Raw genomic sequence first — 26,064 nt, 5'->3', positions numbered from 1 at the left:
TCACACAGAAAAAGAAACATCATAAGATATCAGTAATACACGGAATGTAAACTTGGCTACACAGGAACTGAATTACAGAACAGAACAGTGTCTCAAATTTAGAAAACCAACTTATGCTTGCTTAAGGGGAAAGGTGAGTTGGGGTGCTGCATAAAACCAGAGATTGAAATGAGCACAGATAAAGTTCCTTAAGCCAAATATGGAATAGACAAGAGCTACTCCTTGCTCAACGAAATGGACTCAACACCCCATATTAAACGCCTAAGAATGTACCTGACTAGTAAGTATCTTAAAACCTATGGATTGCTATGTCTCCGAAAGAGAATCAAGCCTGTGTACAGGGGCATAAATGCAGCAGTGATAGGATTGGAGAGGTTCGTGAGCAAATGAAGACCCTTTGACGTCATATTGCATGGTACCCATTCCACGGGTTTCAACTACCCAGGTTTAAGGTATTCTTCCTTCAGCTAAAACATGCATGTGGAACCTAGAGTATGATCAACCAAGTGATCGGGAGACATGTTCAAATATGTCTCAGTTTTCGTACCCTGGTACTCGGGTGCAACATTCCAGACGCTTTACTAACACTCTCCCGACTTGGAGAGTCAGTCCCTTTAACCTCCTGTTTGGCCCAGTTTGCAATTTCTGCGGAAGATGAACAGGAATACCGAGAACCAATGAGAGGCTAGCTGGAGGTGTCTGGACGGGCAAATTTAACTCTCATTTCCCAACAGGAAGAGGAATTAACCAAAGGCTCAGAATGCCGGGCCGGAACCAGATTAGGGCCTGAAGCCATCCTGCGGTGTTGCGGCCAGGTCACAAGAAAGCGAGTTGAAGAAAGGAGTTCAGGGGCACTGTAATTCACAAACCTGCAGAGTTATAAATGACAGCTATCGTCCAAAAATAGACTGAAGTAAGGCTGCCAAGAGGACTTGAAAGCGGGGCAGAATTGCAGGAAACCGATTTCAGGAGGTAGACTGGAATTGCATTGAAAGCATAGGAAAAGAGGCAGAACGTCCACAATGATGCACTTGGCCAAAAAGGGCGTATGCGTTTTTTCCTGAATATATTCAGGAAAAAACGCATACGCCCTTTTTGGCCAACCAAGCAAGCTTGCAAAGGAAATCTGCACTACAATGAAGTCTCACTTCCCCCTGGTCAAAAGGGCCATCTGAAAAAAGTGTAAAATCCAGAAAGGCAGGACAGGCCATGGAGAACTGGGAGCCTTGTTATGCTGATGGGCGGGATGTAAATTGCCAACAGACACTTGGGAGAAGTGTATGGTGTTTCCTGAAACATCTAAAAAACAAAGCAACAGAGCCTAGGGCACATCCACTTATGGTCCTATAGCTTAGGGAAATTAAAATCAAAAAGACACAGCCACCCCAAAGTTTGGAACTGCTCTGTTTACAAGAACCTCGTTTACAGTACAAGTTCAACATCGCAGAAAGTGAAAAATGGATAAAGAAGTTGTGGTATTCACTTACAATGCAGTATCACTCAGCAATGAAATCTATGTCATCAGGCCCGTAGCAGCACAATGAGTGGATTCAGGTATGATGATTCTAACTGAAATAAGTCACACAGAAAAAGAAACATCATAAGATATCAGTAATACACGGAATGGAAACTTGGCTACACAGGAACTGAATTACAGAACAGAACAGGGTCTCAAATTTAGAAAACCAAGTTATGCTTGCTTAAGGGGAAAGGTGAGTTGGGGTGCTGCATAAAACCAGAGATTGAAATGAGCACAGATAAAGTTCCTTAAGCCAAATATGGAATAGACAAGAGCTACTCCTTGCTCAACGAAATGGACTCAACACCGCATATTAAACGCCTAAGAATGTACCTGACTAGTAAGTATCTTAAAACCTAGGGATTGCTATGTCTCCGAAAGAGAATCAAGCATGTGTACAGGGGCATAAACGCAGCAGTGATAGGATTGGAGAGGTTCGGTGAGCAAATGAAGACCCTTTGAAGTCATATTGCATGGTACCCATTCCACGGGTTTCAACTACCCAGGTTTTAGGTATTCTTCCTTCAGCTAAAACATGCATGTGGAACCCAGAGTATGATCAACCATGAGATCGGGAGACGTGTTCAAATATGTCTCAGTTTTCCTCCCCTGGTACTCGGGTGCAACATTCCAGACGCTTTACTAACACTCTCCCCACTTGGAGAGTCAGCGCCTTTAACCTCCTGTTTGGCCCAGTTTGCAATTTCTGCAGAAGATGAACAGGAATAGCGAGAACCAATGAGAGACTAGCTGGAGGTGTCTGGACGGGCAAATTTAACTCTCATTTCCCACCAGGAAGAGGAAATAACCAGAGGCTCAGCGTGCCGTGCCGGAACCAGATTAGGGCCTGAAGCCATCCTGCGGTGTTGCGGCCAGCTCAAAAGAAAGCGACTTGAAGAAAGGAGCTCAGGGGCACTGTAATTCACAAACCTGCAGAGTTATAAATGACAGCTATCGTCCAAAAATAGACTGAAGTAAGGCTGCCAAGAGGACTTGAATGCGGGGCAGAATTGCAGGAAACCGATTTCAGGAGGTAGACTGGAATTGCATTGAAAGCATAGGAAAAGAGGCAGAACGTCCACAATGATGCACTTGGCCAAAAAGGGCGTATGCGTTTTTTCCTGAATATATTCAGGAAAAAACGCATACGCCCTTTTTGGCCAACCAAGCAAGCTTGCAAAGGAAATCTGCACTACAATGAAGTCTCACTTCCCCCCGGTCAAAAGGGCCATCTGAAAAAAGTGTAAAATCCAGAAAGGCAGGACAGGCCATGGAGAACTGGGAGCCTTGTTATGCTGATGGGCGGGATGTAAATTGCCAACAACCACTCGGGAGAAGTGTATGGTGTTTCCTGAAACATCTAAAAAACAAAGCAACAGAACCTAGGGCACTTCCACTTATGGTCCTATAGCTTAGGGAAATTAAAATCAAAAAGACACAGCCACCCCAAAGTTTGGAACGGCTCTGTTTACAATAACCTCGTTTACCGTACAAGTTCAACATCGCAGAAAGTGAAAAATGGATAAAGAAGTTGTGGTATTCACTTACAAAGCAATATCACTCAGCAATGAAATCTATGTCATCAGGCCCTTAGCAGCACAATGAGTGGATTCAGGTATGATGATTCTAACTGAAATAAGTCACACAGAAAAAGAAACATCATAAGATATCAGTAATACACGGAATGGAAACTTGGCTACACAGGAACTGAATTACAGAACAGAACAGGGTCTCTAATTTAGAAAACCAACTTATGCTTGCTTAAGGGTAAAGGTGAGTTGGGGTGCTGCATAAAACCAGAGATTGAAATGAGCACAGATAAAGTTCCTTAAGCCAAATATGGAATAGACAAGAGCTACTCCTTGCTCAATGAAATGGACTCAACACCGCATATTAAACGCCTAAGAATGTACCTGACTAGTAAGTATCTTAAAACCTGTGGATTGCTATGTCTCCGAAAGAGAATCAAGCATGTGTACAGGGGCATAAACGCAGCAGTGATAGGATTGGAGAGGTTCGGTGAGCAAATAAAGACCCTTTGAAGTCATATTGCATGGTACCCATTCCACGGGTTTCACCTACCCAGGTATAAGGTATTCTTCCTTCAGCTAAAACATGCATGTGGAACCCAGAGTATGATCAACCATGTGATCGGGAGACGTGTTCAAATATGTCTCAGTTTTCGTACCCTGGTACTCGGGTGCAACATTCCAGACGCTTTACTAACACTCTCCCCACTTGGAGAGTCAGTCCCTTTAACCTCCTGTTTGGCCCAGTTTGCAATTTCTGCGGAAGATGAACAGGAATAGCGAGAACCAATGAAAGACTAGCTGGAGGTGTCTGGACGGGCAAATTTAACTCTCATTTCCCACCAGGAAGAGGAATTAACCAAAGGCTCAGCGTGCCGTGCCGGAACCAGATTAGGGCCTGAAGCCATCATGCGGTGTTGCGGCCAGCTCATAAGAAAGCGAGTTGAAGAAAGGAGCTCAGGGGCACTGTAATTCACAAACCTGCAGAGTTATAAATGACAGCTATCGTCCAAAAATAGACTGAAATAAGGCTGCCATGAGGACTTGAAAACGGGGCAGAATTGCAGGAAACCGATTTCAGGAGGTAGACTGGAATTGCATTGAAAGCATAGGAAAAGAGGCAGAACGTCCACAATGATGCACTTGGCCAAAAAGGGCGTATGCGTTTTTTCCTGAATATATTCAGGAAAAAACGCATACGCCCTTTTTGGCCATCCAAGCAAGCTTGCAAAGGAAATCTGCACTACAATGAAGTCTCACTTCCCCCCGGTCAAAAGGGCCATCTGAAAAAAGTGTAAAATCCAGAAAGGCAGGACAGGCCATGGAGAACTGGGAGCCTTGTTATGCTGATGGGCGGGATGTAAATTGCCAACAACCACTCGGGAGAAGTGTATGGTGTTTCCTGAAACATCTAAAAAACAAAGCAACAGAGCCTAGGGCACTTCCACTTATGGTCCTATAGCTTAGGGAATTTAAAATCAAAAAGACACAGCCAACCCAAAGTTTGGAACAGCTCTGTTTACAAGAACCTCGTTTACAGTACAAGTTCAACATCGCAGAAAGTGAAAAATGGATAAAGAAGTTGTGGTATTTACTTACAAAGCAATATCACTCAGCAATGAAATCTGTGTCATCAGGCCCTTAGCAGCACAATGAGTGGATTCAGGTATGATGATTCTAACTGAAATAAGTCACACAGAAAAAGAAACATCATAAGATATCAGTAATACACGGAATGTAAACTTGGCTACACAGGAACTGAATTACAGAACAGAACAGGGTCTCAAATTTAGAAAACCAACTTATGCTTGCTTAAGGGGAAAGGTGAGTTGGGGTGCTGCATGAAACCAGAGATTGAAATGAGCACAGATAAAGTTCCTTAAGCCAAATATGGAATAGACAAGAGCTACTCCTTGCTCAACGAAATGGACTCAACACCGCATATTAAACGCCTAAGAATGTACCTGACTAGTAAGTATCTTAAAACCTATGGATTGCCATGTCTCCGAAAGAGAATCAAGCATGTGTGCAGGTGCATAAACGCAGCAGTGATAGGATTGGAGAGGTTCGGTGAGCAAATGAAGACCCTTTGAAATCATATTGCATGGTACCCTTTACACGGGTTTCAACTACCCAGGTTTTAGGTATTCTTCCTTCAACTAAAACATGCATGTGGAACCTAGAGTATGATCAACCATGTGATCGGGAGACCTGTTCAAATATGTCTCAGTTTTCGTACCCTGGTACTCGGGTGCAACATTCCAGACGCTTTACTAACACTCTCCCCACTTGGAGAGTCAGTCTCTTTAACTTCCTGTTTGGCCCAGTTTGCAATTTCTGTGGAAGATGAACAGGAATAGCGAGAACCAATGAAAGACTAGCTGGAGGTGTCTCGATGGGCAAATATAACTCTCATTTCCCACCAGGAAGAGGAATTAACCAAAGGCTCAGCGTGCCGTGCCAGAACCAGATTAGGGCCTGAAGCCATCATGCGGTGTTGCGGCCAGCTCACAAGAAAGCGAGTTGAAGAAAGGAGCTCAGGGGCACTGTAATTCACAAACCTGCAGAGTTATAAATGACAGCTATCGTCCAAAAATAGACTGAAGTAAGGCTGCCAAGAGGACTTGAAAACGGGGCAGAATTGCAGGAAACCGATTTCAGGAGGTAGACTGGAATTGCATTGAAAGCATAGGAAAAGAGGCAGAACGTCCACAATGATGCACTTGGCCAAAAAGGGCGTATGCGTTTTTTCCTGAATATATTCAGGAAAAAACGCATACGCCCTTTTTGGCCATCCAAGCAAGCTTGCAAAGGAAATCTGCACTACAATGAAGTCTCACTTCCCCCCCGGTCAAAAGGGCCATCTGAAAAAAGTGTAAAATCCAGAAAGGCAGGACAGGCCATGGAGAACTGGGAGCCTTGTTATGCTGATGGGCGGGATGTAAATTGCCAACAACCACTCGGGAGAAGTGTATGGTGTTTCCTGAAACATCTAAAAAACAAAGCAACAGAGCCTAGGGCACTTCCACTTATGGTCCTATAGCTTAGGGAATTTAAAATCAAAAAGACACAGCCACCGCAAAGTTTGGAACAGCTCTGTTTACAAGAACCTCGTTTACAGTACAAGTTCAACATCGCAGAAAGTGAAAAATGGATAAAGAAGTTGTGGTATTTACTTAAAAAGCAATATCACTCAGCAATGAAATCTGTGTCATCAGGCCCTTAGCAGCACAATGAGTGGATTCAGGTATGATGATTCTAACTGAAATAAGTCACACAGAAAAAGAAACATCATAAGATATCAGTAATACACGGAATGGAAACTTGGCTACACAGGAACTGAATTACAGAACAGAACAGGGTCTCAAATTTCGAAAACCAACTTATGCTTGCTTAAGGGGAAAGGTGAGTTGGGGTGCTGCATAAAACCAGAGATTGAAATGAGCACAGATAAAGTTCCTTAAGCCAAATATGGAATAGACAAGAGCTACTCGTTGCTCAACGAAATGGACTCAACACCGCATATTAAACGCCTAAGAATGTACCTGACTAGTAAGTATCTTAAAACCTATGGATTGCTATGTCTCCGAAAGAGAATCAAGCATGTGTACAGGGGCATAAACGCAGCAGTGATAGGATTGGAGAGGTTCGGTGAGCAAATGAAGACCCTTTGAAGTCATATTGCATGGTACCCATTCCACAGGTTTCAACTACCCAGGTTTTAGGTATTCTTCCTTCAGCTAAAACATGCATGTGGAACCCAGAGTATGATCAACCATGTGATCGGGAGACGTGTTCAAATATGTCTCAGTTTTCCTCCCCTGGTACTCGGGTGCAACATTCCAGACGCTTTACTAACACTCTCCCCACTTGGAGAGTCAGCGCCTTTAAACTCCTGTTTGGCCCAGTTTGCAATTTCTGCGGAAGATGAACAGGAATAGCGAGAACAAATGAGAGGCTAGCTGGAGGTGTCTGGACGGGCAAATTTAACTCTCATTTCCCACCAGGAAGAGGAAATAACCAAAGGCTCTGCATGCCGTACCGGAACCAGATTAGGGCCTGAAGCCATCCTGCGGTGTTGCGGCCAGGTCACAAGAAAGCGAGTTGAAGAAAGGAGCTCAGGGGCACTGTAATTCACAAACCTGCAGAGTTATAAATGACAGCTATCGTCCAAAAATAGACTGAAGTAAGGCTGCCAAGAGGACTTGAAAGCGGGGCAGAATTGCAGGAAACCGATTTCAGGAGGTAGACTGGAATTGCATTGAAAGCATAGGAAAAGAGGCAGAACGTCCACAATGATGCACTTGGCCAAAAAGGGCGTATGCGTTTTTTCCTGAATATATTCAGGAAAAAACGCATACGCCCTTTTTGGCCAACCAAGCAAGCTTGCAAAGGAAATCTGCACTACAATGTAGTCTCACTTCCCCCCGGTCAAAAGGGCCATCTGAAAAAAGTGTAAAATCCAGAAAGGCAGGACAGGCCATGGAGAACTGGGAGCCTTGTTATGCTGATGGGCGGGATGTAAATTGCCAACAGACACTTGGGAGAAGTGTATGGTGTTTCCTGAAACATCTAAAAAACAAAGCAACAGAGCCTAGGGCACTTCCACTTATGGTCCTATAGCTTAGGGAAATTAAAATCAAAAAGACACAGCCACCCCAAAGTTTGGAACGGCTCTGTTTACAAGAACCTCGTTTACAGTACAAGTTCAACATCACAGAAATTGAAAAATGGATAAATAAGTTGTGGTATTCACTTACAAAGCAATATCACTCAGCAATGAAATCTATGTCATCAGGCCCTTAGCAGCACAATGAGTGGATTCAGGTATGATGATTCTAACTGAAATAAGTCACACAGAAAAAGAAACATCATAAGATATCAGTAATACACGGAATGGAAACATGGGTACACAGGAACTGAATTACAGAACAGAACAGGGTCTCAAATTTAGAAAACCAACTTATGCTTGCTTAAGGGTAAAGGTGAGTTGGGGTGCTGCATAAAACCAGAGATTGAAATGAGCACAGATAAAGTTCCTTAGGCCAAATATGGAATAGACAAGAGCTACTCCTTGCTCAACGAAATGGACTCAACACCGCATATTAAACGCCTAAGAATGTACCTGACTAGTAAGTATCGTAAAACCTATGGATTGCTATGTCTCCGAAAGAGAATCAAGCATGTGTACAGGGGCATAAACGCAGCAGTGATAGTATTGGAGAGGTTCGGTGAGCAAATGAAGACCCTTTGAAGTCATATTGCATGGTACCCATTCCACGGGTTTCAACTACCCAGGTTTTAGGTATTCTTCCTTCAGCTAAAACATGCATGTGGAACCCAGAGTATGATCAACCATGTGATCGGGAGCCGTGTTCAAATATGTCTCAGTTTTCCTCCCCTGGTACTCGGGTGCAACATTCCAGACGCTTTACTAACACTCTCCCCACTTGGAGAGTCAGCGCCCTTAACCTCCTGTTTGGCCCAGTTTGCAATTTCTGCGGAAGATGAACAGGAATAGCGAGAACCAATGAGAGGCTAGCTGGAGGTGTCTGGACGGGCAAATTTAACTCTCATTTCCCACCAGGAAGAGGAAATAACCAAAGGCTCAGCGTGCCGTACCAGAACCTGATTAGGGCCTGAAGCCATCCTGCGGTGTTGCGGCCAGCTCAAAAGAAAGCGAGTTGAAGAAAGGAGCTCAGGGGCCCTGTAATTCACAAACCTGCAGAGTTATAAATGACAGCTATCGTCCAAAAATAAACTGAAGTAAGGCTGCCAAGAGGACTTGAAAGCGGGGCAGAATTGCAGGAAACCGATTTCAGGAGGTAGACTGGAATTGCATTGAAAGCATAGGAAAAGAGGCAGAACGTCCACAATGATGCACTTGGCCAAAAAGGGCGTATGCGTTTTTTCCTGAATATATTCAGGAAAAAACGCATACGCCCTTTTTGGCCAACCAAGCAAGCTTGCAAAGGAAATCTGCACTACAATGAAGTCTCACTTCCCCCCGGTCAAAAAGGCCATCTGAAAAAAGTGTAAAATCCAGAAAGGCAACAGGCCATTGAGAACTGGGAGCCTTGTTATGCTGATGGGCGGGATGTAAATTGCCAACAGACACTTGGGAGAAGTGTATGGTGTTTCCTGAAACATCTAAAAAACAAAGCAACAGAGCCTAGAGCACTTCCACTTATGGTCCTATAGCTTAGGGAAATTAAAATCAAAAAGACACAGCCACCCCAATGTTTGGGACGCCTCTGTTTACAAGAACCTCGTTCACAGTACAAATTCAACATCGCAGAAAGTGAAAAATGGATAAAGAAATTGTGGTACTTACGTACAATGCAGTATCACTCAGCAATGAAATCTGTGTCATCAGGCCCGTAGCAGCATAATGAGTGGATTCACATACGATGATTCTAACTGAAATAAGTCACACAGAAAAAGAAACATCATAAGATATCAGTAATACACGGAATGGAAACTTGGCTACACAGGAACTGAATTACAGAACAGAACAGGGTCTCAAATTAAGAAAACCAACTTATGCTTGCTTAAGGGTAAAGGTGAGTTGGGGTGCTGCATAAAACCAGAGATTGAAATGAGCACAGATAAAGTTCCTTAGGCCACATATGGAATAGACAAGAGCTACTCCTTGCTCAACGAAATGGACTCAACACCGCATATTAAACGCCTAAGAATGTACCTGACTAGTAAGTATCGTAAAACCTATGGATTGCTATGTCTCCGAAAGAGAATCAAGCATGTGTACAGGGGCATAAACGCAGCAGTGATAGGATTGGAGAGGTTCGGTGAGCAAATGAAGACCCTTTGAAGTCATATTGCATGGTACCCATTCCACGGGTCTCAACTACCCAGGTTTTAGGTATTCTTCCTTCAGCTAAAACATGCATGTGGAACCCAAGTATGATCAACCATGTGATCGGGAGCCGTGTTCAAATATGTCTCAGTTTTCCTCCCCTGGTACTCGGGTGCAACATTCCAGACGCTTTACTAACACTCTCCCCACTTGGAGAGTCAGCGCCCTTAACCTCCTGTTTGGCCCAGTTTGCAATTTCTGCGGAAGATGAACAGGAATAGCGAGAACCAATGAGAGGCTAGCTGGAGGTGTCTGGACGGGCAAATTTAACTCTCATTTCCCACCAGGAAGAGGAAATAACCAAAGGCTCAGCGTGCCTTACCGGAACCAGATTAGGGCCTGAAGCCATCCTGCGGTGTTGCGGCCAGCTCAAAAGAAAGCGAGTTGAAGAAAGGAGCTCAGGGGCACTGTAATTCACAAACCTGCAGAGTTATAAATGACAGCTATCGTCCAAAAATAAACTGAAGTAAGGCTGACAAGAGGACTTGAAAGCGGGGCAGAATTGCAGGAAACCGATTTCAGGAGGTAGACTGGAATTGCATTGAAAGCATAGGAAAAGAGGCAGAACGTCCACAATGATGCACTTGGCCAAAAAGGGCGTATGCGTTTTTTCCTGAATATATTCAGGAAAAAACGCATACGCCCTTTTTGGCCAACCAAGCAAGCTTGCAAAGGAAATCTGCACTACAATGAAGTCTCACTTCCCCCCGGTCAAAAGGGCCATCTGAAAAAAGTGTAAAATCCAGAAAGGCAGGACAGGCCATGGAGAACTGGGAGCCTTGTTATGCTGATGGGCGGGATGTAAATTGCCAACAACCACTCGGGAGAAGTGTATGGTGTTTCCTGAAACATCTAAAAAACAAAGCAACAGAGCCTAGGGCACTGCCACTTATGGTCCTATAGCTTAGGGAAATTAAAATCAAAAAGACACAGCCACCCCAAAGTTTGGGACGCCTCTGTTTACAAGAACCTCGTTTACAGTACAAGTTCAACATCGCAAAAAGTGAAAAATGGACAAAGAACTTGTGGTACTTACGTACAATGCAGTATCACTCAGCAATGAAATCTATGTCATCAGGCCCGTAGCAGCATAATGAGTGGATTCAGGTACGATGATTCTAACTGAAATAAGTCACACAGAAAAAGAAACATCATAAGATATCACTAATACACGGAATGTAAACTTGGCTACACAGGGACTGCATTCCAAAACAGAACAGGGTCTCAAATTTAGAAAACCAACTTATGCTTGCTTAAGGGGAAAGGTGAGTTGGGGTGCTGCATAACACCAGAGATTGAAATGAGCACAGATAAAGTTCCTTAAGCCAAATATGGAATAGACAAGAGCTACTCCTTGCTCAACGAAATGTACTCAAAACCCCATATTAAACCCCTAAGAATGTACCTGACTAGTAAGTATCTTAAAACCTATGGATTGCTATGTTTCCAAAAGAGAATCAAGCGTGTGTACAGGGGAATAAACGCAGCAGTGATAGGATTGGAGAGGTTCGGTGAGCAAATGAAGACCCTTTGAAGTCATATTGCATGGTACCCATTACACGGGTCTCAACTCTCCAGGTTTAAGGTATTCTTCCTTCAGCTAAAACATGCATGTGGAACCCAGAGTATGATCAACCATGTGAACGGGAGACGTGTTCAAATATGTCTCAGTTTTCCTCCCCTGGTACTCGGGTGCAACATTCCAGACGCTTTACTAACACTCTCCCGACTTGGAGAGTCAGTCCCTTTAACCTCCTGTTTGGCCCAGTTTGCAATTTCTGCGGAAGATGAACAGGAATAGCGAGAACCAATGAGAGGCTAGCTGCAGGTGTCTGGACGGGCAAATTTAACTCTCATTTCCCACCAGGAAGAGGAATTAACCAAAGGCTCAGCATGCCGGGCCGGAACCAGATTAGGGCCTGAAGCCATCCTGCGGTGTTGCGGCCAGGTCACAAGAAAGCGAGTTGAAGAAAGGAGCTCAGGGGCACTGTAATTCACAAACCTGCAGAGTTATAAATGACAGCTATTGTCCAAAAATAGACTGAAGTAAGGCTGCCAAGAGGACTTGAAAGCGGGGCAGAATTGCAGGAAACCGATTTCAGGAGGTAGACTGGAATTGCATTGAAAGCATAGGAAAAGAGGCAGAACGTCCACAATGATGCACTTGGCCAAAAAGGGCGTATGCGTTTTTTCCTGAATATATTCAAGAAAAAACGCATACGCCCTTTTTGGCCAACCAAGCAATCTTGCAAAGGAAATCTGCACTACAATGAAGTCTCACTTCCCCTCGGTCAAAAGGGCCATCTGAAAAAAGTGTAAAATCCAGAAAGGCAACAGGCCATGGAGAACTGGGAGCCTTGTTATGCTGATGGGCGGGATGTAAATTGCCAACAGACACTTGGGAGAAGTGTATGGTGTTTCCTGAAACATCTAAAAAACAAAGCAACAGAGCCTAGGGCACTTCCACTTATGGTCCTATAGCTTAGGGAAATTAAAATCAAAAAGACACAGCCACCCCAAAGGTTGGAACGGCTCTGTTTACAAGAACCTCGTTTACAGTACAAGTTCAACATCGCAGAAAGTGAAAAATGGATAAAGAAGTTGTGGTATTTACTTACAAAACAATATCACTCAGCAATGAAATCTATGTCATCAGGCCCTTAGCATCACAATGAGTGGATCCAGGTATGATGATTCTAACTGAAATAAGTCACACAGAAAAAGAAACAACATAAGATATCAGTAATACACGGAATGGAAACTTGGCTACACAGGAACTGAATTACAGAACAGAACAGGGTCTCAAATTTAGAAAACCAACTTATGCTTGCTTAAGGGTAAAGGTGAGTTGGGGTGCTGCATAAAACCAGAGATTGAAATGAGCACAGATAAAGTTCCTTAAGCCAAATATGGAATAGACAAGAGCTACTCCTTGCTCAACGAAATGGACTCAACATCGCATATTAAACGCCTAAGAATGTACCTGACTAGTAAGTATCTTAAAACCTATGGATTGCTATGTCTCCGAAAGAGAATCAAGCATGTGTACAGGGGCATAAACGCAGCAGTGATAGGATTGGAGATGTTCGGTGAGCAAATGAAGACCCTTTGAAGTCATATTGCATGGTACCCATTACACGGGTCTCAACTCTCCAGGTTTAAGGTATTCTTCCTTCAGCTAAAACATGCATGTGGAACCCAAGTATGATCAACCATGTGAACGGGAGACGTGTTCAAATATGTCTCAGTTTTCCTCCCCTGGTACTCGGGTGCAACATTCCAGACGCTTTACTAACACTCTCCCCACTTGGAGAGTCAGCGCCTTTAACCTCCTGTTTGGCCCATTTGCAATTTCTGCGGAAGATGAACAGGAATAGCGAGAACCAATGAGAGGCTAGCTGGAGGTGTCTGGACGGGCAAATTTAACTCTCATTTCCCACCAGGAAGAGGAAATAACCAAAGGCTCAGCGTGCCGTACCGGAACCAGATTAGGGCCTGAAGCCATCTTGCGGTGTTGCGGCCAGCTCCAAAGAAACCGAGTTGAAGAAAGGAGCTCAGGGGCACTGTAATTCACAAACCTGCAGAGTTATAAATGACAGCTATTGTCCAAAAATAGACTGAAGTAAGGCTGCCAAGAGGACTTGAAAGCGGGGCAGAATTGCAGGAAACCGATTTCAGGAGGTAGACTGGAATTGCATTGAAAGCATAGGAAAAGAGGCAGAACGTCCACAATGATGCACTTGGCCAAAAAGGGCGTATGCGTTTTTTCCTGAATATATTCAGGAAAAAACTCATACGCCCTTTTTGGCCAACCAAGCAAGCTTGCAAAGGAAATCTGCACTACAATGAAGTCTCACTTCCCCCCGGTCAAAAGGGCCATCTGAAAAAAGTGTAAAATCCAGAAAGGCAGGACAGGCCATGGAGAACTGGGAGCCTTGTTATGCTGATGGGCGGGATGTAAATTGCCAACAACCACTCGGGAGAAGTGTATGGTGTTTCCTGAAACATCTAAAAAACAAAGCAACAGAGCCTAGGGCACTGCCACTTATGGTCCTATAGCTTAGGGAAATTAAAATCAAAAAGACACAGCCACCCCAAAGTTTGGGACGCCTCTGTTTACAAGAACCTCGTTTACAGTACAAGTTCAACATCGCAGAAAGTGAAAAATGGATAAAGAAGTTGTGGTATTTACTTACAAAGCAATATCACTCAGCAATGAAATCTATGTCATCAGGCCCTTAGCAGCACAATGAGTGGATTCAGGTATGAAGATTCTAACTGAAGTAAGTCACACAGAAAAAGAAACATCATAAGATATCAGTAATACACGGAATGTAAACTGGGCTACACAGGAACTGAATTACAGAACTGAACAGGGTCCCAAATTTAGAAAACCAACTTATTCTTGCTTAAGGGTAAAGGTGAGTTGGGGTGCTGCATAAAACCAGAGATTGAAATGAGCACAGATAAAGTTCCTTAAGCCAAATATGGAATAGACAAGAGCTACTCCTTGCTCAACGAAATGGACTCAACACCCCATATTAAACGCCTAAGAATGTACCTGACTAGTAAGTATCTTAAAACCTATGGATTGCTATGTCTCCAAAAGAGAATCAAGCATGTGTACAGGGGCATAAACGCAGCAGTGATAAGATTGGAGAGGTTCGGTGAGCAAATGAAGACCCTTTGAAGTCATATTGCATGGTACCCATTCCACGGGTTTCAACTACCCAGGTTTAAGGTATTCTTCCTTCAGCTAAAACATGCATGTGGAACCTAGAGTATGATCAACCATGTGATCGGGAGATGTGTTCAAATATGTCTCAGTTTTCCTCCCCTGGTACTCGGGTGCAACATTCCAGACGCTTTACTAACACTCTCCCCACTTGGAGAGTCAGCGCCTTTAACCTCCTGTTTGGCCCAGTTTGCAATTTCTGCGGAAGATGAACAGGAATAGCGAGAACCAATGAGAGGCTAGCTGGAGGTGTCTGGACGGGCAAATTTAACTCTCATTTCCCACCAGGAAGAGGAATTAACCAAAGGCTCAGCGTGCCGGGCCAGAAACAGATTAGGGCCTGAAGCCATCCTGCGGTGTTGCGGCCAGGTCACAAGAAAGCGAGTTGAAGAAAGGAGCTCAGGGGCACTGTAATTCACAAACCTGCAGAGTTATAAATGACAGCTATCGTCCAAAAATAGACTGAAGTAAGGCTGCCAAGAGGACTTGAAAGCGGGGCAGAATTGCAGGAAACCGATTTCAGGAGGTAGACTGGAATTGCATTGAAAGCATAGGAAAAGAGGCAGAACGTCCACAATGATGCACTTGGCCAAAAAGGGCATATGCGTTTTTTCCTGAATATATTCAGGAAAAAACGCATACGCCCTTTTTGGCCAACCAAGCAAGCTTGCAAAGGAAATCTGCACTACAATGAAGTCTCACTTCCCCCCGGTCAAAAGGGCCATCTGAAAAAAGTGTAAAATCCAGAAAGACAGGACAGGCCATGGAGAACTGGGAGCCTTGTTATGCTGATGGGCGGGATGTAAATTGCCAACAACCACTCGGGAGAAGTGTATGATGTTTCCTGAAACATCTAAAAAACAAAGCAACAGAACCTAGGGCACTTCCACTTATGGTCCTATAGCTTAGGGAAATTAAAATCAAAAAGACACAGCCACCCCAAAGTTTGGAATGGCTCTCTTTACAAGAACCTCGTTTACAGTACAAGTTCAACATCGCAGAAAGTGAAAACTGGATAAAGAAGTTGTGGTATTTACTTACAAAGCAATATCACTCAGCAATGAAATCTGTGTCATCAGGCCCTTAGCAGCACAATGAGTGGATTCAGGTATGATGATTCTAACTAAAGTAAGTCACACAGAAAAAGAAACATCATAAGATATCAGTAATACACGGAATGTAAACTTGGCTACACAGGAACTGAATTACAGAACAGAACAGGGTCTCAAATTTAGAAAAGCAACTTATGCTTGCTTAAGGGTAAAGGTGAGTTGGGGTGCTGCATAAAACCAGAGATTGAAATGAGCACAGATAAAGTTCCTTAAGCCAAATATGGAATAGACAAGAGCTACTCCTTGCTCAACGAAATGGACTCAACACCCCATATTAAACGCCTAAGAATGTACCTGACTAGTAAGTATCTTAAAACCTATGGATTGCTATGTCTCCGAAAGAGAATCAAGCATGTGTACAGGGGCATAAACGCAGCAGTGATAGGATTGGAGAGGTTCGGTGAGCAAATGAAGACCCTTTGAAGTCATATTGCATGGTACCCATTCCACGGGTTTCAACTACCCAGGTTTAAGGTATTCTTCCTTCAGCTAAAACATGCATGTGGAACCTAGAGTATGATCAACCATGTGATCGGGAGACGTGTTCAAATATGTCTCAGTTTTCCTCCCCTGGTACTCGGGTGAAACATTCCAGACGCTTTACTAACACTCTCCCCTCTTGGAGAGTCAGCGCCTTTAACCTCCTGTTTGGCCCAGTTTGCAATTTCTGCGGAAGATGAACAGGAATAGCGAGAACCAATGAGAGGCTAGCTGGAGGTGTCTGGACGGGCAAATTTAACTCTCATTTCCCAACAGGAAGAGGAATTAACCAAAGGATCAGCATGCCGGGCCGGAACCAGATTAGGGCCTGAAGCCATCCTGCGGTGTTGCGGCCAGGTCACAAGAAAGCAAGTTGAAGAAAGGAGCTCAGGGTCACTGTAATTCACAAACCTGCAGAATTATAAATGACAGCTATCGTCCAAAAATAGACTGAAGTAAGGCTGCCAAGAGGACTTGAAAGCGGGGCAGAATTGCAGGAAACCGATTTCAGGAGGTAGACTGGAATTGCATTGAAAGCATAGGAAAAGAGGCAGAACGTCCACAATGATGCACTTGGCCAAAAAGGGCGTATGCGTTTTTTCCTGAATATATTCAGGAAAAAACGCATACGCACTTTTTGGCCAACCAAGCAAGCTTGCAAAGGAAATCTGAACTACAATGAAGTCTCACTTCCCCCCGGTCAAAAGGGCCATCTGAAAAAAGTGTAAAATCCAGAAAGGCAGGACAGGCCATGGAGAACTGGGAGCCTTGTTATGCTGATGGGCGGGATGTAAATTGCCAACAGCCACTGGGGAGAAGTGTATGGTGTTTCCTGAAACATCTAAAAAACAAAGCAACAGAGCCTAGGGCACTGCCACTTATGGTCCTATAGCTTAGGGAAATTAAAATCAAAAAGACACAGCCACCCCAAAGTTTGGGACGCCTCTGTTTACAAGAACCTCGTTTACAGTACAAGTTCAACATCGCAGAAAGTGAAAAATGGATAAAGAAGTTGTGGTATTTACTTACAAAGCAATATCACTCAGCAATGAAATCTATGTCATCAGGCCCTTAGCATCACAAAGAGTGGATTCAGGTATGATGATTCTAACTGAAATAAGTCACACAGAAAAAGAAACATCATAAGATATCAGTAATACACGGAATGTAAACTTGGCTACACAGGAACTGAATTACAGAACAGAACAGGGTCTCAAATTTAGAAAAGCAACTTATGCTTGCTTAAGGGTAAAGGTGAGTTGGGGTGCTGCATAAAACCAGAGATTGAAATGAGCACAGATAAAGTTCCTTAAGTCAAATATGGAATAGACAAGAGCTACTCCTTGCTCAGCGAAATGGACTCAACACCGCATATTAAACGCCTAAGAATGTACCTGACTAGTAAGTATCATAAAACCTATGGATTGCTATGTCTCCAAAAGAGAATCAAGCATGTGTACAGGGGCATAAACGCAGCAGTGATAGGATTGGAGAGGTTCGGTGAGCAAATGAAGACCCTTTGAAGTCATATTGCATGGTACCCATTACACGGGTCTTAACTCTCCAGGTTTAAGGTATTCTTCCTTCAGCTAAAACATGCATGTGGAACCCAAGTATGATCAACCATGTGAACGGGAGACGTGTTCAAATATGTCTCAGTTTTCCTCCCCTGGTACTCGGGTGCAACATTCCAGACGCTTTACTAACACTCTCCCCACTTGGAGAGTCAGCGCCTTTAACCTCCTGTTTGGCCCAGTTTGCAATTTCTGCGGAAGATGAACAGGAATAGCGAGAACCAATGAGAGGCTAGCTGGAGGTGTCTGGACGGGCAAATTTAACTCTCATTTCCCACCAGGAAGAGGAAATAAACAAAGGCTCAGCGTGCCGTACCGGAACCAGATTAGGGCCTGAAGCCATCCTGCGGTGTTGCGGCCAGGTCACAAGAAAGCGAGTTGAAGAAAGGAGCTCAGGGGCACTGTAATTCACAAACCTGCAGAGTTATAAATGACAGCTATCGTCCAAAAATAGACTGAAGTAAGGCTGCCAAGAGGACTTGAAAGCGGGGCAGAATTGCAGGAAACCGATTTCAGGAGGTAGACTGGAATTGCATTGAAAGCATAGGAAAAGAGGCAGAACGTCCACAATGATGCACTTGGCCAAAAAGTGCGTATGCGTCTTTTCCTAAATATATTCAGGAAAAAACGCATATGCCCATTTTGGCCAACCAAGCAAGCTTGCAAAGGAAATCTGCACTACAATGAAGTCTCACTTCCCCCCGGTCAAAAGGGCCATCTGAAAAAAGTGTAAAATCCAGAAAGGCAGGACAGGCCATGGAGAACTGGGAGCCTTGTTATGCTGATGGGCGGGATGTAAATTGCCAACAACCACTCGGGAGAAGTGTATGGTGTTTCCTGAAACATCTAAAAAACAAAGCAACAGAACCTAGGGCACTTCCACTTATGGTCCTATAGCTTAGGGAAATTAAAATCAAAAAGACACAGCCACCCCAAGTTTGGAACGGCTCTGTTTACAAGAACCTCGTTTACAGTACAAGTTCAACATCGCAGAAAGTGAAAAATGGATAAAGAAGTTGTGGTATTTACTTACAAAGCAATATCACTCAGCAATGAAATCTATGTCATCAGGCCCTTAGCAGCACAATGAGTGGATTCAGGTATGATGATTCTAACTGAAGTAAGTCACACAGAAAAAGAAACATCATAAGATATCAGTAATACACGGAATGTAAACTTGGTTACACAGGAACTGAATTACAGAACAGAACAGGGTCTCAAATTTAGAAAACCAACTTATGCTTGCTTAAGGGTAAAGGTGAGTTGGGGTGCTGCATAAAAGCAGAGATTGAAATGAGCACAGATAAAGTTCCTTAAGTCAAATATGGAATAGACAAGAGCTACTCCTTGCTCAACGAAATGGACTCAACACCGCATATTAAATGCCTAAGAATGTACCTGACTAGTAAGTATCTTAAAACCTATGGATTGCTATGTCTCCGAAAGAGAATCAAGCATGTGTACAGGGGCATAAACGCAGCAGTGATAGGATTGGAGAGGTTCGGTGAGCAAATGAAGACCCTTTGAAGTCATATTGCATGGTACCCATTCCACGGGTTTCAACTACCCAGGTTTAAGGTATTCTTCCTTCAGCTAAAACATGCATGTGGAACCTAGAGTATGATCAACCATGTGATCGGGAGACGTGTTCAAATATGTCTCAGTTTTCCTCCCCTGGTACTCGGGTGCAACATTCCAGACGCTTTACTAACACTCTCCCCACTTGGAGAGTCAGCGCCTTTAACCTCCTGTTTGGCCCAGTTTGCAATTTCTGCGGAAGATGAACAGGAATAGCGAGAACCAATGAGAGGCTAGCTGGAGGTGTCTGGACGGGCAAATTTAACTCTCACTTCCCACCAGGAAGAGGAATTAACCAAAGGCTCAGCATGCCGCGCCAGAAACAGATTAGGGCCTGAAGCCATCCTGCGGTGTTGCGGCCAGGTCACAAGAAAGCAAGTTGAAGAAAGGAGCTCAGGGGCACTGTAATTCACAAACCTGCAGAGTTATAAATGACAGCTATCGTCCAAAAATAGACTGAAGTAAGGCTGCCAAGAGGACTTGAAAGTGGGGCAGAATTGCAGGAAACCGATTTCAGGAGGTAGACTGGAATTGCATTGAAAGCATAGGAAAAGAGGCAGAACGTCCACAATGATGCACTTGGCCAAAGAGGGCGTATGCGTTTTTTCCTGAATATATTCAGGAAAAAACGCATACGCCCTTTTTGGCCAACCAAGCAAGCTTGCAAAGGAAATCTGCACTACAATGAAGTCTCACTTCCCCCCGGTCAAAAGGGCCATCTGAAAAAAGTGTAAAATCCAGAAAGGCAGGACAGGCCATGGAGAACTGGGAGCCTTGTTATGCTGATGGGCGGGATGTAAATTGCCAACAACCACTCGGGAGAAGTGTATGGTGTTTCCTGAAACATCTAAAAAACAAAGCAACAGAACCTAGGGCACTTCCACTTATGGTCCTATAGCTTAGGGAAATTAAAATCAAAAAGACACAGCCACCCCAAGTTTGGAACGGCTCTGTTTACAAGAACCTCGTTTACAGTACAAGTTCAACATCGCAGAAAGTGAAAAATGGATAAAGAAGTTGTGGTATTTACTTACAAAGCAATATCACTCAGCAATGAAATCTATGTCATCAGGCCCTTAGCAGCACAATGAGTGGATTCAGGTATGATGATTCTAACTGAAGTAAGTCACACAGAAAAAGAAACATCATAAGATATCAGTAATACACGGAATGTAAACTTGGTTACACAGGAACTGAATTACAGAACAGAACAGGGTCTCAAATTTAGAAAACCAACTTATGCTTGCATAAGGATAAAGGTGAGGTGGGGTGCTGCATAAAACCAGAGATTGAAATGAGCACAGATAAAGTTCCTTAAGTCAAATATGGAATAGACAAGAGCTACTCCTTGCTCAACGAAATGGACTCAACACCGCATATTAAACGCCTAAGAATGTAACTGACTAGTAAGTATCGTAAAACCTATGGATTGCTATGTCTCCAAAAGAGAATCAAGCATGTGTACAGGGGCATAAACGCAGCAGTGATAAGATTGGAGAGGTACGGTGAGCAAATGAAGACCCTTTGAAGTCATATTGCATGGTACCCATTACACGGGTCTCAACTCTCCAGGTTTAAGGTATTCTTCCTTCAGCTAAAACATGCATGTGGAACCCAAGTATGATCAACCATGTGAACGGGAGACGTGTTCAAATATGTCTCAGTTTTCCTCCCCTGGTACTCGGGTGCAACATTCCAGACGCTTTACTAACACTCTCCGCACTTGGAGAGTCAGCGCCTTTAACCTCCTGTTTGGCCCAGTTTGCAATTTCTGCGGAAGATGAACAGGAATAGCGAGAACCAATGAGAGGCTAGCTGGAGGTGTCTGGACGGGAAATTTAACTCTCATTTCCCACCAGGAAGAGGAAATAACCAAAGGCTCAGCGTGCCGTACCGGAACCAGATTAGGGCCTGAAGCCATCCTGCGGTGTTGCGGCCAGCTCAAAAGAAAGCGAGTTGAAGAAAGGAGCTCAGGGGCACTGTAATTCACAAACCTGCAGAGTTATAAATGACAGCTATCGTCCAAAAATAGACTGAAGTAAGGCTGCCAAGAGGACTTGAAAGCGGGGCAGAATTGCAGGAAACCGATTTCAGGAGGTAGACTGGAATTGCATTGAAAGCATAGGAAAAGAGGCAGAACGTCCACAATGATGCACTTGGCCAAAAAGGGCGTATGTGTTTTTTCCTGAATATATTCAGGAAAAAACGCATACGCCCTTTTTGGCCAACCAAGCAAGCTTGCAAAGGAAATGTGCACTACAATGAAGTCTCACTTCGCCCCGGTCAAAAGGGCCATCTGAAAAAAGTGTAAAATCCAGAAAGGCAGGACAGGCCATGGAGAACTGGGAGCCTTGTTATGCTGATGGGCGGGATGTAAATTGCCAATAACCACTCGGGTGAAGTGTATGGTGTTTCCTGAAACATCTAAAAAACAAAGCAACAGAACCTAGGGCACTTCCACTTATGGTCCTATAGATTAGGGAAATTAAAATAAAAAAGACACAGCCACCCCAAAGTTTGGAACGGCTCTGTTTACAAGAACAAGTTTAAAGTACAAGTTCAACATCGCAGAAAGTGAAAAATGGATAAAGAAGTTGTGGTATTTACTTACAAAGCAATATCACTCAGCAATGAAATCTGTGTCATCAGGCCCTTAGCAGCACAATGAGTGGATTCAGGTATGATGATTCTAACTGAAGTAAGTCACACAGAAAAAGAAACATCATAAGATATCAGTAATACACGGAATGTAAACTTGGCTACACAGGAACTGAATTACAGAACAGAACAGGGTCTCAAATTTAGAAAACCAACTTATGCTTGCTTAAGGGTAAAGGTGAGTTGGGGTGCTGCATAAAACCAGGGATTGAAATGAGCACAGATAAAGTTCCTTAAGTCAAATATGGAATAGACAAGAGCTACTCCTTGCTCAACGAAATGGACTCAACACCGCATATTAAACGCCTAAGAATGTACCTGACTAGTAAGTATCTTAAAACCTATGGATTGCTATGTCTCCGAAAGAGAATCAAGCATGTGTACAGGGGCATAAACGCAGCAGTGATAGGATTGGAGAGGTTCGGTGAGCAAATGAAGACCCTTTGAAGTCATATTGCATGGTACCCATTACACGGGTCTTAACTCTCCAGGTTTAAGGTATTCTTCCTTCAGCTAAAACATGCATGTGGAACCCCGCGTATGATCAACCATGTGAACAGGAGACGTGTTCAAATATGTCTCAGTTTTCCTCCCCTGGTACTCGGGTGCAACATTCCAGACGCTTTACTAACACTCTCCCCACTTGGAGAGTCAGCGCCTTTAACCTCCTGTTTGGCCCAGTTTGCAATTTCTGAGGAAGATGAACAGGAATAGCGAGAACCAATGAGAGACTAGCTGGAGGTGTCTGGACGGGCAAATTTAACTCTCATTTCCCACCAGGAAAAGGAATTAACCAAAGGCTCAGCGTGCCGTGCCGGAACCAGATTAGGGCCTGAAGCCATCCTGCGGTGTTGCGGCCAGGTCACAAGAAAGCGAGTTGAAGAAAGGAGCTCAGGGGCACTGTAATTCAGAAACCTGCAGAGTTATAAATGAAAGCTATCGTCCAAAAATAGACTGAAGTAAGGCTGCCAAGAGGACTTGTAAGCGGGGCAGAATTGCAGGAAACCGATTTCAGGAGGTAGACTGGAATTGCATTGAAAGCATAGGAAAAGAGGCAGAACGTCCACAATGATGCACTTGGCCAAAAAGGGCGTATGCGTTTTTTCCTGAATATATTCAGGAAAAAACGCATACGCCCTTTTTGGCCAACCAAGCAAGCTTGCAAAGGAAATCTGCACTACAATGAAGTCTCACTTCCCCCCGGTCAAAAGGGCCATCTGAAAAAAGTGTAAAATCCAGAAAGGCAGGACAGGCCATGGAGAACTGGGAGCCTTGTTATGCTGATGGGCGGGATGTAAATTGCCAACAACCACTCGGGAGAAGTGTATGGTGTTTCCTGAAACATCTAAAAAACAAAGCAACAGAACCTAGGGCACTTCCACTTATGGTCCTATAGCTTAGGGAAATTAAAATCAAAAAGACACAGCCACCCCAAAGTTTGGAACGGCTCTCTTTACAAGAACCTCGTTTACAGTACAAGTTCAACATCGCAGAAAGTGAAAACTGGATAAAGAAGTTGTGGTATTTACTTACAAAGCAATATCACTCAGCAATGAAATCTGTGTCATCAGGCCCTTAGCAGCACAATGAGTGGATTCATGTATGATGATTCTAACTGAAGTAAGTCACACAGAAAAAGAAACATCATAAGATATCAGTAATACACGGAATGTAAACTTGGCTACACAGGAACTTAATTACAGAACAGAACAGGGTCTCAAATTTAGAAAAGCAACTTATGCTTGCTTAAGGGTAAAGGTGAGTTGCGGTGCTGCATAAAACCAGAGATTGAAATGAGCACAGATAAAGTTCCTTAAGTCAAATATGGAATAGACAAGAGCTACTCCTTGCTCAACGAAATGGACTCAACACCGCATATTAAATGCCTAAGAATGTACCTGACTAGTAAGTATCTTAAAACCTATGGATTGCTATGTCTCCGAAAGAGAATCAAGCATGTGTACAGGGGCATAAACGCAGCAGTGATAGGATTGGAGAGGTTCGGTGAGCAAATGAAGACCCTTTGAAGTCATATTGCATGGTACCCATTACACGGGTCTTAACTCTCCAGGTTTAAGGTATTCTTCCTTCAGCTAAAACATGCATGTGGAACCCAAGTATGATCAACCATGTGAACGGGAGACGTGTTCAAATATGTCTCAGTTTTCCTCCCCTGGTACTCGGGTGCAACATTCCAGACGCTTTACTAACACTCTCCCCACTTGGAGAGTCAGCGCCTTTAACCTCCTGTTTGGCCCAGTTTGCAATTTCTGCGGAAGATGAACAGGAATAGCGAGAACCAATGAGAGACTAGCTGGAGGTGTCTGGACGGGCAAATTTAACTCTCATTTCCCAACAGGAAAAGGAAATAACGAAAGGCTCAGTGTGCCGTGCCGGAACCAGATTAGGGCCTGAAGCCATCCTGCGGTGTTGCGGCCAGGTCACAAGAAAGCAAGTTGAAGAAAGGAGCTCAGGGGCACTGTAATTCACAAACCTGCAGAGTTGTAAATGACAGCTATCGTCCAAAAATAGACTGAAGTAAGGCTGCCAAGAGGACTTGAAAGCGGGGCAGAATTGCAGGAAACCGATTTCAGGAGTTAGACTGGAATTGCATTGAAAGCATAGGAAAAGAGGCAGAACGTCCACAATGATGCACTTGGCCAAAAAGGGCGTATGCGTTTTTTCCTGAATATATTCAGGAAAAAACGCATACGCCCTTTTTGGCCAACCAAGCAAGCTTGCAAAGGAAATCTGCACTACAATGAAGTCTCACTTCGCCCCAGTCAAAAGGGCCATCTGAAAAAAGTGTAAAATCCAGAAAGGCAGGACAGGCCATGGAGAACTGGGAGCCTTGTTATGCTGATGGGCGGGATGTAAATTGCCAACAACCACTCGGGAGAAGTGTATGGTGTTTCCTGAAACATCTAAAAAACAAAGCAACAGAACCTAGGGCACTTCCACTTATGGTCCTATAGCTTAGGGAAATTAAAATCAAAAAGACACAGCCACCCCAAAGTTTGGAATGGCTCTGTTTACAAGAACCTCGTTTACAGTACAAGTTCAACATCACAGAAAGTGAAAAATGGATAAAGAAGTTGTGGTATTTACTTACAAAGCAATATCACTCAGCAATGAAATCTGTGTCATCAGGCCCTTAGCAGCACAGTGAGTGGATTCAGGTATGATGATTCTAACTGAAATAAGTCACACAGAAAAAGAAACATCATAAGATATCAGTAATACACGGAATGTAAACTTGGCTACACAGGAACTGAATTACAGAACAGAACAGGGTCTCAAATTTAGAAAACCAACTTATGCTTGCTTAAGGATAAAGGTGAGGTGGGGTGCTGCATAAAACCAGAGATTGAAATGAGCACAGATAAAGTTCCTTAAGTCAAATATGGAATAGACAAGAGCTACTCCTTGCTCAACGAAATGGACTCAACACCGCATATTAAACGCCTAAGAATGTAACTGACTAGTAAGTATCGTAAAACCTATGGATTGCTATGTCTCCAAAAGAGAATCAAGCATGTGTACAGGGGCATAAACGCAGCAGTGATAGGATTGGAGAGGTTCGGTGAGCAAATGAAGACCCTTTGAAGTCATATTGCATGGTACCCATTACACGGGTCTCAACTCTCCAGGTTTAAGGTATTCTTCCTTCAGCTAAAACATGCATGTGGAACCCAAGTATGATCAACCATGTGAACGGGAGACGTGTTCAAATATGTCTCAGTTTTCCTCCCCTGGTACTCAGGTGCAACATTCCAGACGCTTTACTAACACTCTCCCCACTTGGAGAGTCAGCGCCTTTAACCTCCTGTTTGGCCCAGTTTGCAATTTCTGCGGAAGATGAACAGGAATAGCGAGAACCAATGAGAGGCTAGCTGGAGGTGTCTGGACGGGAAATTTAACTCTCATTTCCCACCAGGAAGAGGAAATAACCAAAGGCTCAGCGTGCCGTACCGGAACCAGATTAGGGCCTGAAGCCATCCT

At 43.8% G+C, this 26,064-nt stretch overlaps 1 long non-coding RNA gene across 3 annotated transcripts in view; it reads right to left on the bottom strand.

Moving 5' to 3' along the window:
• Window positions 1-26,064, bottom strand: part of LOC307181407 — a 428,825-nt gene that overhangs the window by 168,366 nt on the left and 234,395 nt on the right. For all 3 annotated transcript variants that reach the window (XR_013826688.1, XR_013826689.1, XR_013826690.1), the window contains exon 4: window positions 6,225-6,310. This is a non-coding gene — a long non-coding RNA (uncharacterized lncRNA). The remainder of the gene's footprint in view (window positions 1-6,224; window positions 6,311-26,064) is intronic.

Source organism: Stenella coeruleoalba, assembly GCF_951394435.1.
Source record: "Stenella coeruleoalba genome assembly, contig: scaffold_179, whole genome shotgun sequence".
In the NCBI taxonomy this organism is placed as follows: domain Eukaryota; kingdom Metazoa; phylum Chordata; class Mammalia; order Artiodactyla; family Delphinidae; genus Stenella; species Stenella coeruleoalba.
This window is presented reverse-complemented; position numbering and strand designations above follow the sequence as displayed.